The sequence below is a fragment of the Manis javanica genome, chromosome 3 (genome assembly GCF_040802235.1).
Source record: "Manis javanica isolate MJ-LG chromosome 3, MJ_LKY, whole genome shotgun sequence".
In the NCBI taxonomy this organism is placed as follows: Eukaryota; Metazoa; Chordata; class Mammalia; order Pholidota; family Manidae; genus Manis; species Manis javanica.
Genome location: NC_133158.1, coordinates 77,150,404 through 77,164,693, shown reverse-complemented (window position 1 = coordinate 77,164,693; position 14,290 = coordinate 77,150,404). Strand labels below are relative to the sequence as shown.

The window sequence follows — 14,290 nt, the reverse complement described above, 5'->3', positions numbered from 1 at the left end:
ATTTATTTTCTGTTTCCTGGCAGGGGTGGTGGGCTTCCCAGATGTCCAGATGTGAGTGGTTGCCATTTCACCCATTTTGCAGCAGTGAGAAACTTGCACAGTTCTTGGCAGTAGTTACTTGCATGGTTCTGACTTCGGGTGGCAACAGCTTCCTTTCCCTTCATGACCGCAAACCTGCAACTTATGGCAGCTCCTCTCGACTTTTACTTGTCCAGGCTTTACAATAGTTTTATAAGCACCTAATTTCTTATTTTAAATCCATTCCTGGTTAAAATACTTAGTGTGTTTTTTATTTCTTTGCTGAATCCTGACTGGCACCGGGGATTTTTCTTCTCATTTATGTTTTTCCAGTGAAGAATGCTTTCATTCCTTGTTGCTAGAGTCCACTAAGCCTTGGAAGAGAAATCTTAAATGGATCCCAGCTTTAGCGAGGCCATGAAATTTGGTTTCATTTTATTTTTTAAAGACAATTCAGGAGACAACACAGTTTTAATCAAAATGACACATGATTAATGAAATCTCTTTCTAGCTGAATTTATAATGCAATTTGTGCATCTCAGTATTTTAAAGAGCTAATTAGGCTACAAATTATAAATGCAGTTGTGAAACATACATTTAATTACCAAGGAAGGACATTTGTTTTGTTATACCATCTATACACCTCCCTTCTCAGGATAAATCCAACATATCAGTTGGGACCATCACTAACTAGTAAATGTCCATCTGAATTTGACCCAGTGATAAGATCACTTGTCCTTACTCATGTCCTCAGCTCTAGGGTAGGGAGTACAGCATTGGCAGAGATGAGGGGATCCTAGCGCTCTGTCAGGGGTGGCATGGGGGCTTTTCCCAGAGCGGCCCTGGATCAGATAACTTTCTCCCCCTAGACTTGCAACCTACACTGAGGATTCCAGGGCAGAATCCTTCAGTGAGCTGTCCTTCTCAGCCTTTGCTTTGGCTAATTTCTCCCTAAAGCTGTTGATGGCCTCTGCTAGTGCCAACAAAGGAGGGCCAGCCTGGTGTCATTGCAGGCTGGGAAAGGGAAGGCCTTGCTCCTTCCTCCCTGGAGGAAGGAGAGCGCAGAGGGGCATAGAGTGTGGTCTGCTGGGGCAGTTCTCTGCTGCTGAGTCACAGTCTCCCCGTGAGTTCCTAGATAGTAGGAGACAGAGAGGCGGAGTAAGGGAGCGGTGAGCACCTGCTATTGATGGGTGTGTCCCTTATACAGATCGGTATCCTCAGAGAGCCTCTACACAGGTGACCTTACATCTGTTTCTTATTGGTTGGATGTAGAGGGAGGAAAATTTCATTAAGGGCCTAAGACCAAAGCTATGGCTCCCACTTCATCTCAAAGGGGTCTGAGGCAGTTTACAGATCACTTCTAGATCTAGCGGCTAATGCATAAAGTTCTTTTGCTGGCAGGGGACTAAACAGATGATCATTGAGGTATATTCTCAATGTACATCCAAGGTTTTGTATTTCATTCCTAGTTTTGCCATCTTACAGTACATGAGTTAATGTGTAAAATGTGCTTAGGAGAGGGCCTGGCACATAGGAAGTACCACATAAATGTTCGCTGAATAAATGGTGTCTTTCTTGGTTTAGGCAAGTCAAGCAGTAGATTCTGCTTCATTTCTATATCTCTTAAATGACATTCTGGCAATTTCTACCCTCTTTGTTATAGAAAGGAGTGGATGCTGAGCTTCATGATGAGAAAGGAATAGTCTCCACGGGTCAGGCAACAGGGGCCTTGTGTGCTCTCTCGGTCCCTTTTACTGCTGCTGTGCACCCATTTCCCAGCTTCTGTGAGCTTTCTCTTCTTTTTTTTTCTTTTAACAGCTTTATTGAGATATCTTTGACATATAAAGATTGTGTGTGTGTATACAAAAGAGGCATACAGCTTAATGTTTTGGTATATGTATACACCACAATCAAGCTGATTTACATATTCATCACCTCTACATAGTTACCATTGTGTGTGTGTGTGTGTGTGTGTGTGTGTGTGTGTGACACTGCCTGCACCTGCCACTTACCCCGCAGGCCACAGGCACTGCCCCTGGAATGCTGAGCCTCCCTCAGCCTCTTACCTCACTAGGCAGTTGTTAGCTGATAACCTGCTGGTACCAGAATGTGAAAGACCAGCACTCTTGTCTTGACTAGGAAAAAACAGATTAATTTGTGTTGGTTTATAAACTAGCCTACACAAGGCAAGGGGAAACCAAGGAAAGAAACAGGCAACTCCACATTGGTAGGTGGCAGGTTTCATAAGCAAGGGGACTGACTTACAAGGTTTGTCATGGGCACGGCAAGATGAATAGGTCCCTCCAGTCATGTACACAGTCGGGCTGGTCTCAATGACACCTTACTCTCTCAGGGCTGCGTCCCTGGAACAACCCCCACTATGGGACCAGTAGGCACACTGTATATCACAAGGAGAGGGGAGAACATGAGGAGCCTCCAGTTGCCTAGGTCCAGTTTGTGGGCCAACTGCAAGCTACATTTCTTGATTACCATCTCCAAAAGTTTGCACTTCAAAATTCCCCTGTAGCATCAGGCTGAAACTGCTCTGTGAGACCCTTTATCTGAAAGTCACACCTCATTTGGCCCCTGCCCTACCCTTCCTGTTACCAGTGTCTGCTGGGGGCACTTCTTCAACAAAATATTAACATGCACATCCTAATTCCAGATTCTGCTTTTGAGGAACCTGAACCCTATCAACTGCATTCAGGTTTATATGCTCTCTCCCACTCTTTTAATATCTAAAGACATCTTTACATCATTGGAATCATACCACACACACAATCACCTACATTTTTTTATTACAATTTTTTAATTAAGGTATTATTGATATACACTTGTATGAAGGTTTCACATGAAAAATATTGTGGTTACTACATTAACCCATATTATCAAGTACCCCCACCATACCCCATTGCAGTCACTGTCCATCTGTGTAGTAAAATGCTATAGAGTCACTACTTATCTTCTCTGTGCTATACTGTCTTCCCCATGATCCCCCCCACACTGTCTGTACTAATCATAATACCCATCAATCCCCTTCTCCCTCCCTTCCCACCCACCCTCCCTACCCCTCCCCTTTGGTAACTGATAGTCCCTTCTTGGAGTTTGTGAGTCTGCTGCTGTTTTGTTCCTTCAGTTTTGCTTTGTTGTTATACTCCACAAATGAGGGAAATCATTTGGTACTTGTCTTTTTCCACCTGGCTTATTTCACTGAGCATAATACCCTCCAGCTCCACCCATGTTGTTGCAAATGGCAGGATTTGTTTCTTTCTTATGGCTGAATAGTATCCCATTGTGTATATATATACCGCATCTTCTTTATCCATTCATCTACTGATGGACACTTGGGTTGCTTCCATATCTTGGCTATTGTAAAATAGTTCTGCAGTAAACATGGGGGTGCATATGTCTTTTTGAATCTGAGAACTTGTTTCCTTTGGGTAAATTCCTAGGAGTGGAATTTCTGGGTCAAATGGTATTTCTATTTTTAGTTTTTTGAGGAATCTCCATATTGTTTTCCCCAATGGTTAAACTAGTTACATTCCCGCCAGCAGTGTAGGAGGGTTCCTCTTTCTCCACATCCTTGCCAGCATTTGTTGTTCTTAGTCTTTTTGATGTTGGCCATCCTTACTAGTGTGAGGTGATATCTCATTGTGGTTTTAATTTGCATTTCCCTGATAATGAGCGATGTGGCACATCTTTTCATGTGCCTGTTGGCCATCTGAGTTTCTTTGGAGAACTGGCTATTTATATCCTCCACCCATTTTTTTAATTGGGTTATTTGTTTTTTGGTTGTTGAGACAATAAACTACTTTTATCCTATTCAATATAATTTCAGCCATGTCACTGGCTATATAATCTTCCTCTGGTATCTGAGTTTAATACATGTTTTTAATTGTCACATATTTATGTTGTTGCCTTCATCAGAAAAGTGTTCTGATGAATAACTTAACCTTTTCCTTATTAAATTACCCTAGGATATATTCACAAATGTGTATGAACATTTTTATAACTCAAACTTTGCAAAAGACCTATTTAAAAAGATGCTAATAATGAATGGATACACTGGTTTTACCACCATCCTGGCAACCCTGAATGAGAACATTTAAGAGTTACATTAACTTCTTAGATATTGCATAGTAACAACTATGGCATCAAGAATCATCATACAGAGAATCATTTTTCAAGCACTTAGTTAATGTTAGGTATTTTGGTAGATAATTTGCCAGTGTAATCTTATTTGATCCTTCAAATAACCATTTGAGGTGATTATGATCATAGATGAGGGACTGGAAATTGAGATATGTGGATACTTTGCAAAGATGTTATAGCTGGTAGGTGAGCACACTAGGACTGGAGGTAGAGTCTGACTGCAAACCTGCATTCTTCATTGATTTTTCAATCTGCTTTTTTGTTTACTATGTATTTATTATTGCTAGCTAAATGTTTCCTTTATTGATTTTTAAATTGTAATTCTTGTATGGATTATCTGATTGTGTCTTGTCAATTCATCTATTGGAATATCCATGGCTTTTCTGCCCATTTGGTATGTTCTTTCTATACACTATAGATGAGAACCTTCTGTGAATAATATTTGTTGAAAATATTGGTGTATTTTCGTATTTTAGGTTGTTTTTATTATAAATATCTTATATCTGTTTTTTCTCTTTAACTTTTTCAAATTAAAGCATCAGACATTCTTCTAAAAAGCTAATATGCTTTTCTATTGTTTAGAATTCCATACTCATTTATATTTTATTATACTTGTTAGATTATTAAATGTTTAATTATTCAGTCTTAATTAAATATATGTATATATATGTTTACCTTGTATTTCTTGACTATTTTGGAGGCAAGAAGAGCAAACTGATAGTGTAGTGTTTAGCAAATGAATGTGGAAGTTGGATGGAGTTGTGTAAGGGAAGGCATTAACACATATGGAATGTATGCTACCTTCGCAGCATTTACATATAGGCATGGAATCCGGTTAGGAGACTTTTTCTGTCAACCCACTCTTGATACGACAAGAGCCTAAAGTGTGGTGTTTGCATTAGGAGAAAAGGAAAGGAGCAGTAAGACAGGTTCAAGTAACTTCTACAGCTCTCCTCTTCCCTTTATATCACATACTGGGTGTCCAACACTATTATCAGATGGAGAATATTGAAGAATTCCTAGTAATTAGGGTTTTACATAGAAGAACAATATTTTTCTGATAAAAAATTGTTTTATGAGCAATTCAGGTAAAAGCAGATCTTTTTTTTTTTTTGACCAAATATGGGTCTATATAATTGACTTTAGCTGAACAAGCTACTAATCATGAGAGTATTGTCTTTCAAACCAGAGGAGCTATAATGGCACCTGTCTCCTGTAGACGTAAGCATTTTTATGGATTTAGTGAAATTTGGAAGAGATGATTGGAATCAAATTATGCACTTTTGCTCATTAGTCAAGGTTTCTATGACTTGTTCCAAAGGCAGTTCTTGTGGTGTTGGCAATAGGAGAGCAGAGTACAACTATCTTGAGCCTAGAACCGGACTTTAGTTTCCATGCATTATGCAATGTTGAAATTAGTAGAAAAGAAGGCTTAGAGTTGTCCAATAACAAACTTCAGATATAAAGGGTTGTGACATGAAAGAGACTCTCCATCTTACCTTAGGGAAAGAAAAACACAAACAAAAGGATAAACAAAAGGCAAGGGGCAAAACTAAAAAGTCTATCTAAGGAAGGAATGCCTCATAGTGAAGACTGAAAGAAGTTTCAGTATTTTTTCCCTAGGTTGAATCTGTTCTTTGGAATAATTCCCCAATGTTTAAGCCTGATAGCAAGAAACTAAATAATTTATATCCCCAAATCATGTGAGATGTTTTTAGGTAGTGACTGTCCACCCTTCCAGGTTGGTGACGATGATGAAAGTCAACGTCGACTAAGACTTCCTGTGATAGCATGCTGTGCTAAAAGATTCACATGAAATGTGTTGTGATCCTTATAATAACCTCATGAAATAAGCCCTATTTCCCCGTTTTCAAACAAGGGAAAATAAAGTCTAGAAAGTAAGAATAACAGCTGGTAAGTTGCTGAGCTGTGATTGGATATCAGTTGCCAGACTCCAAAATTTGAGTATAGTCAACTGTAGAAGAGATATTAAAGACACTCTAGCACAGTTGCTGGAACAAAATAGTGCTATTTAGCAGTGTATTCTAACCAGGTGAAGGGCTCAGCCAAATGTCACACAACAGTCACTAATTATTTATGTCAGTGGCCTTCATAGTGCAGCCTGGAAAACCTCTTGTCATGCAGGCCATTGGATCAAATTAACTTCTCCACCGCACTGTTAAGACCATGTCTGGTATCTTCAGCAGGTCGCCAGCAGAGCCACAAGTGTGAGGGAGGTGAGGGTGCTCAGCAGCAGCTCTACCCTTTCAGTGTTTGCTTTTGGTCTGTTACTCATTGTGCCTATTTTATAGATGAGAAACCTGAGGCTCAGAGTGATTAGCCAGGTTTTATGAAATGTTCATTTTTGTCAGAAAGCAGGGAATAATATTTTGGGCTTGAGGAGGTTTTCATTAAACATAAATGGTGTGGAAGATAAAGGTCTCATGACCTTCTCCTTTGGAAAACTACTCTGGAAACTCAATAAACCCAAGAACATCAATCAAATCTACATAATGTCTTTAGAGAGTAAAAAGCTTTCTATATTTGGTTTGGTTCTAAAAATACTAGGCTCTATTAAAGAAGAGATATTTCTTTATTTCTTTGTACAAAAAAAAGGTTTTTTTCTTCTTTCTCAGAATGGTAACTTCCTTGTTGTCTTTTCAGAGAATGTGTGTTCTGTCAGCAGCTGAGAGCACAGATCTGGGTGCTGATCAAGACTCTGAAGTGAGGCCTGAGAAAATGCAGAACTGAGGTACAAAGTTCCAGGAAACACTACAGCCTGTCACGATGTTCTGTGGTATGTCAAGTGCTTAGAAAAGGTGAACCTGAGGTGAATATGAGAAAGGTAAAGACTTGCTTTAATCTGAGAAACAGAAAACTCTGAGAAGCAAAGTGTGAATTCTTATATTCATTGCAGTATGATGATGGATTTTTTACTTTAATTAACAAGAGGAAACATTAGTCAACTTGAGTTTGGGGCACACTTTGGACAAAATCTACACCTTATGATCCTGAAGGCTTTTCCTCATCTGGCTTCCCATTGCCGAGCATGCTCCCCTGGCAGTGCCCCCATGGCACTGGCCTCTGTCATTTCCTTGGACGCTTGCTTTAGGCTAAGGACCTTTGGTATTTTGTGTCCTTTGCCTGCAGTGTGTTTCCTACTTGGTGGGTATTCTCACTTTCAGGAACAGCTTGAATATTGTCTCCTTAGAGAGCCTTTGCCCGATCACCCTGATCAGCCTGTGCTTCCTGCTCCCTGTCCCACCTTGTGGGCTCATCCATGGTTCTCCTTTTCTTGAGGATACATGGGAAGATGGCATTGCCTGATATCCTCACAGTTGGGCAGGACTCTGAGACAAGTTTTGGCCTCTAGGACATAGATTAAAGTGATGTGATGGTGCAGTCTTGGTGTTATCCAGCTGTGAGGGCTGCAGGGAGCAGAGTCCCACTGGTGTGTGTCATGTAAGGGCATCCATCAGAATAAACTCCAGCTTGTCCTTGGTTACTGAGGCTTTTGGGGTTGTCTGATACTGTGACATACTACCCCCATCGAGTTTAAAATGCCATCCTCTGTTTTATTTTCTTTAGAGTACCTGTTTTTCTTTGAAATCATCCCATTTATTTATTATTAATGTGTTCCCCCTCCCCACATTGCAAGGTGCATTAGTACATAGTACACTAAAACATTCATTTAGTTCAAATGATCTTAGACAAGTCTCTCAGAACAGCCCTTAGGCCCTCTGCTAAGTACTTTGGCATGAATCTGATAAAAAAGGAGTTACCCACAAATAGCCCTTGCTGAACTAGGCTAGGTGCCTACTACCTCGATGCTCTTCCCGTCCCAGCCCATTTCTTCTGACAGAGGGAAATGCCTAACTTATTCCAGAAAGGCTATACACTGAGCAGGACCAGACAGAATGGATATCGTCTCCAATCTCAAATGAGGGATGCTCTTCCTACAAACATGTACACTAGGAAAGAAGAGGCTGTGTACTTCCGGAGATAGAACCAATGTCTGCATAAGCAAGGGAAATATGGTTACTCCAACCATTGTGGCTCACCAGCCTTGCCTTGGAAATGTTAATACAATGCAAAAAGCCCTTAAGGAGTGTTTCCATTTAGAAAATGAAGGGGTTGTGCTCTACCAGCAGTTCCCAAACTGTGTTCCTTGAGGAGCTACAGGGACTGGCAAGAGGGATGGGGGACAGCGAGATTACTGGAGGTCAACCTTTATCTGCTTCCCCTCCCTTGCTCTCTTTAACCAAAGCATCTCTTTTTAAACATTTGTTTTATACATTGAGGATTCTGTATAGTTTTCTATTTGAAAATGGATTTATTGCTTTTGAATAAGCTACCACTATTTTACTAGATATTTTCTAAAGCCCCTTCAGCTTCTAATGTTCTAGGAATCTATGAGCCTAGTGTGTTCAAGGTACTGTACTGTGTACAGGGCACAGTGGAGCACATGAAAATGAAGATGTCACCTCTGACCTCCTGATTTAGCAGAAAGGGAGTCTTACATGAATAATATCGGGAAATAAATAAAAGTGGGAGAATGAGGGAGGAGAGTAGAGTACTAAGTGTGGACTGTCTATGAACATCACTGCCAAATGCAAGCCTTTCTGTACTGCCCTCTTGGACCCCATCCTAGCATCATGGTTGATGGTGGAGAAGCTTCTTTGGGTCTTGACACCAGGCCCTCATTGCTTCTAAATTGACCTTTTTACCCCAGTTTCCCAGAACTCAGCTTCTTGCTTTATTTTCTTACTCCTTCATGAGACTTTTTGTCTTACATAATCCATGTCCTTAGCAATTTTACTTCTTATCAAAAATGTTGGTGACACATTATCTTGGCAATATTCATTAGAAGTCAAATACCTTAATGAAGGTAAGATTCATTTCAATGTCAAGAGCTTCAGAGATGAAAATATGGACAGCTGAGGCATACTGAACTTATAGATTTCAGTGTCCCTGGCCACCCTGCTCCCTATGATGATGTGGATACAAAGGTGTCACTGTGCCTCATGTCAACAGAGTCTTCCCATGCTCCTTGGTTCTGGTGCAAACTCTGCCATTAACCATGTTTGGATTTTGGACTTTTCTTTCACTTCTCTTGCTTCAGTTTCTTTTGTGCACTAAGAAGTTAGCTCTTATTATCTTATCATATTTTAATCTTTCTCTTCTTATTGGTCATGCATTATTTAATTTCTAATTTAAAAAGATAGGCAATATACTCATATGCCTTAAAATTCAAATGTGAAAAAAACTTCTATACAGTAAAGCTTCTCACTTCCAGTCCTGTCTTCCTTTTGCCTGTTCCCACCCATCCGTGTGGGTAACTGTTTTATTAGTTTTTTTTGGTCTTTTTCTATGCAAACACATTAAAATACAAACATCTTGTCCTCACTACTTAATATAATGGGAGTGCATTGTACATACTCCCTGCACTTAAAAGCCTGTCTTTTCTGGAGAGAGAATGAGCCTTCATTCTTTGTACAGCTGGGTAGCATTCCATTTTATTGGTACAGTTTAATTTATTTAACTAGTCTTCTAATGATAGATATATAGGTTGATCTGTATCTTTTGCTATTATAACTATGTTGTAATGAATGACCTTGTGCATATGTCATTTCCAATGTATGCAAATACACCTGAGAGTAAATTCCTGGAAGTGAGATTGCTAGGTCAAAGGACGTATAACTCTTGCAGATTTGTGAATTCGATAGCTATTGTCAAATTGCCCTTCGTAGGCATTATACTACTTTCCCCTTTCCACTAGGATGACCAGGGTGATGCTGAAGGTAGCTGTTTTCCCTCAGAATGCTCCTCAAACTCTTGCCTTTATGCCAATCCAGTAGGCTGTGTATGGAATCTCAATACATTCTGAGCAGCATGTTTTGATTTGCATTTCTCCTTTATGTTCAGGTTAATTAACTTTTAATGCTCAAGAACCATTTACCATTTATATTTTAAGGTTCTGTCCTTTATCCTAAAATTTCTCATAGACTTATGGCTTATCCACAGCTTCATCCAGCCACACTCCGAATCTATGGATGCCCACAATGTTCCCTCCAGCCTTCTCCTGCTTTTGTCCTTGGACACACTCTTAGCTCGTTCTTCATCTTCCCCTGTTCATCTCTTTCTGACATTATGCATTTATTTGGCTGTCATATGGAACTGCTTTCCAGTGGTAAGTCTCTGAGTCAAAGCACTTGCTGATATCTCATGAGGATTACCTCATTGCTACTCAATTCCCTATAGTTTTATTAACCATAAAAAACAAAAACAAAACCAGCAACAACAAACAAAAAGACTTGCCCTGTTTGTATTCAACTCCAAGAAGACTGGATATTCTCACTAAAGGGAGAGTGATCAATGTTACCAGTGTGTGGATTTTCCTGTCGTTGGAGTTGAAAAGATTATGTGTACATAGTATTGTGTAAAGGTATTTTTGCATCTGGATTCACAGTGGGATGTAGAGACTTGGCAAAGAGGATTGGTACATGAGAGTTCTTGACACATAGAGCTGCATGCAGAAAGAGATTGTGGAGTGTGGTGGTACCTGAACTCTACATCCTGAGGTAGATCCCTCTGTCAACTTTTCTGGCTTTAAAATGTCTCGATTATTTGATATTGGACATGGCACACTCTCCAAACCCTCTGACTAAAGGCTTTCAAAGACAAAGCACAGCACACTAGCTTTCCTATATATTAAACACACATCCACATCATCAAGATAGTTAATAGCATAACGCAGATAATTTTGACAGGATAGATGCAATTCAGGGCTGGCTTCATTGGCATATGAACTGTGCACTCACACAGGATCCTGTGCTCAGTAGGGTCCCATGCTTGGTTTAATGCTGTGCTGTTGTCACTGTGAAATTCTTAACAGTTTTTGAACAAGGTGGCTGGTCCCTTATTTTCATTTTGACTGAGCTGCACAAATTATGTAGCTGTTCCTTATGAGACCTGAGGTTAGATTGCCTGGTGAATAAAGTCAGTTTGTAGAACATAGTTCAATGGATTACTGTTTTTTATGAAGCACTTGTGAATATCTTCCATCCATTAAGGTAATTCATACTTCTGTTCATAAATTTGATTGGAAATGACAACTCTATTACTGGTTTCAACAGGCAAGGATGTATATTTAATCTTTTATACTTTACTTTAAGAGGCAGACCAGATACAGCCATGAAGAGCAAAAGGATGAATGAAATATTTTCCCTGAGTCAATACAGAAAACACCATTAAGAACTAATTCAAAATTATCCCAAGCATAGACATTTCTTTCCCACATAGATATGAGAGGTCTCATTTCTACATACAAACATAAGGTGAAAACCTTAATTCATGTTACTTGCAAATAAGACTTCCAAAAGGACTTGAATATTCAAATTTGCCTCTTTCTACCTAGAATTTTAACCATCATTTGGTAAATGGTTATAAAAAAATCCAATAGTAAAATAACCTTCCAAATTAAGATACCCAGAAGCTTAACCTGAAGATATTCTAAACGATAAGTTCATTTTCTTTCTTTGAATATACAAATGTTAAAAGAAAGTGAGGAATTTTCTTCAGAGGGCAAAACTCAAGGCAAGCATGTGTTGTCTTGGGTTGGGATAAAAAAACAAACACACCCCTTAGAAGGAAAAACAGAGTTAGGCTGACTTCAGTGTTAGGGATGCTATTACACAATCAATTCACTAGTGTCATAATTAGAAGTGGGTGAACCTGGTCACTGAGGAGAAACTTCATCTCTCTTGGAGCCCCAGGTAAGGGAGGAGTACATGCAAAGTCATTTTTGTTTCTACCAACCAGGACCTCTGTGTTTGGTGACAACCATTGTGCTTCATTGGCCGCAAAATCATGATTTATGATACAATGCTTTATTCTGCATGCTTATTTGCTATAGGAGATTAAAAACCATAGCATCTTAAACACAGCATCATATTTCAATTTTCTAATCAGTGTTTCTAGCTCAAATGTAATACTGCTTTTGAAAACTCCTCAAATAAATATTGCCAGAGATCCCAGAGAGCTCTCTTTATGTCAGTGAATTGAATACATAGGTCTTTTGTTTTCATCTACAGAAGCAACATCAAAAGTGTGGTTGAGGTACTATCTCCAGAAGCTGATCCTTTTTACCTATGTAAATTATTTTGAATTTAATCCATTTTTCAATTTGGTTAATTCACCTTCTAATTGGATAATTCCCCTGAAAATTGCTTTCAGGGGAGAAGTATAATTCTGGCCAACGCTAATTTTCACTATTACAGAGCACAAAATATGACCACCAGTAAGTACCCTTCTACCAGAGTATCATTTCCATTGCAAGGTGCAGCGAGTTCAGGGGACATTATGCATGTCATGGCATTGTCATATATCATCATGAACGGTGATACCAGCAGCTTTTATGGACCATTTAGTCTTATCCAACCCACTGTAAGTGATTTACCAATAATGTATCTAATCCTCAGAATGACTGTATGAAATAGATAGTACTAATATTCCAAGTTTATAGTGGGGGAAACTGGGGATTCAGGGTTAAGTAGATTTGCTCAAGATAATGGAAAGTTGGATACCCTGGATTCATATTCAACTCTGTATCTTACTAACTTCTAATTCTATAGCTTCAGTTATTTTATTTAATGTCTCTAGGCTTATATTTTGCATGATGAAAGTAATAAATGTTCATGATAGATAATTGGGAAAATATGTAAACAATATCGGGGAAAGGAAAGCCGTCATCTGGGTCTTAGTGAACAGTCACTGTTAACATGTCAGTAGCTTTCATTCATATCTTTGGTCGTGAAGAGTTATTTTCCTTTTAATTTTTCTTTTAAAAATAGAGTAGTAACCTTCCCATATATGGATTTCTAAAACTGGACTTTATTTTTTGTAACTGTTTTATTTAGATTTATAGAAATAATTTTGGAAGATAGCACAGAGAGTTCCCATACAGTCTGCACTCAATTTCCTCTATTATTATAATCTACATTAGTATGGTGTATTTATTATAACTAATCAACAAATATGAATACATTATTATTATATTGTAATATTATATACTATATTATTAATGCCCATAATTTATTTGTATTTCTTTAAATATTTTCTAATATCATTTTTCTGTCTGGGATCCCACACAGGCCATCACATTCCACTGAGTTATCCTGTTGCCTTAGTTTCTTCTTGGCTGTAACAGATTTTCAGAATTACCTTGTTTTTAGTGTCCTTGGCAGTTTTAAGGAGTTCTGGTCAGGTATTCTATTCCATTAGAATTTGCCTGATGTTTCTCTCATGATTAGGCTGGGTTAATGGGTTTTGGGGAGGAAGGCCACAGAGGTATAGTGTCATTTTCATCACATCATCTCAAGGGTACATACTATTGACATGATGCTGACCTTGATCTCTTGGACGAGATAGTGTTTGCCAGGTTTCTTCACTTTAAAGTTAATCCTTTCCTCCATCCCGTATTGTGTTTAGAAGGAAGTCACTATGCATAGTCCATGCTTAGAGTGGAGGCATATATATAATTTTATTCATTACTTTTTAAACATTATCATTAAATATTTTTCATGTTCCTGTACACATTGCATAATCACAATTTTATATCATGCATACCTTACTGGGGTTTACTAAACTGCATCTTGGTAGTTGGATATTTAAGTTGTTCCTTTGTTTCTTTTTCTTTTAGGAAAGAATCTTAGAAGTGAGGTTACAGATTAAAGGTATAAACATATTGAAACTCTTGGTGCATCTATTTTCATCAAGGAGTTGTGCCAGTTTATATTTCCATTAGCACTACATGAAAATGGGTCTTTCATTTTCCCCTCAGCAACATTGCCTATTATTATTTACATTTTTGGTTAAGTTTTTGGCAAAATGGTGTTCTATTATTTTAATTTGTATTGATTTTGTGATTACCAAAGTAGACAATTTGCCCATGTATTTCTTGACAAAAGCATCATCTTTTCCATGTGTATAATTAGGATAATAATCTCTACTGTATAGAGATACAGCAAGACTTAAATGTTATAATACATGAAAGCAGTTTGTAAGCTCTGATGAACCAGGTAGATATCAACCATTATCCGTTATAAGCTCCGAAAACCCC

General features: G+C 38.5%; 1 long non-coding RNA gene across 4 annotated transcripts in view; it reads left to right on the top strand.

Moving 5' to 3' along the window:
- The window catches only part of LOC140848403 (uncharacterized), a 186,181-nt gene that overhangs the window by 136,353 nt on the left and 35,538 nt on the right, over nucleotides 1-14,290 (top strand). For all 4 annotated transcript variants that reach the window (XR_012129224.1, XR_012129221.1, XR_012129223.1 and 1 more), the window contains one exon: nucleotides 6,835-6,922. This is a non-coding gene — a long non-coding RNA (uncharacterized lncRNA). The remainder of the gene's footprint in view (nucleotides 1-6,834; nucleotides 6,923-14,290) is intronic.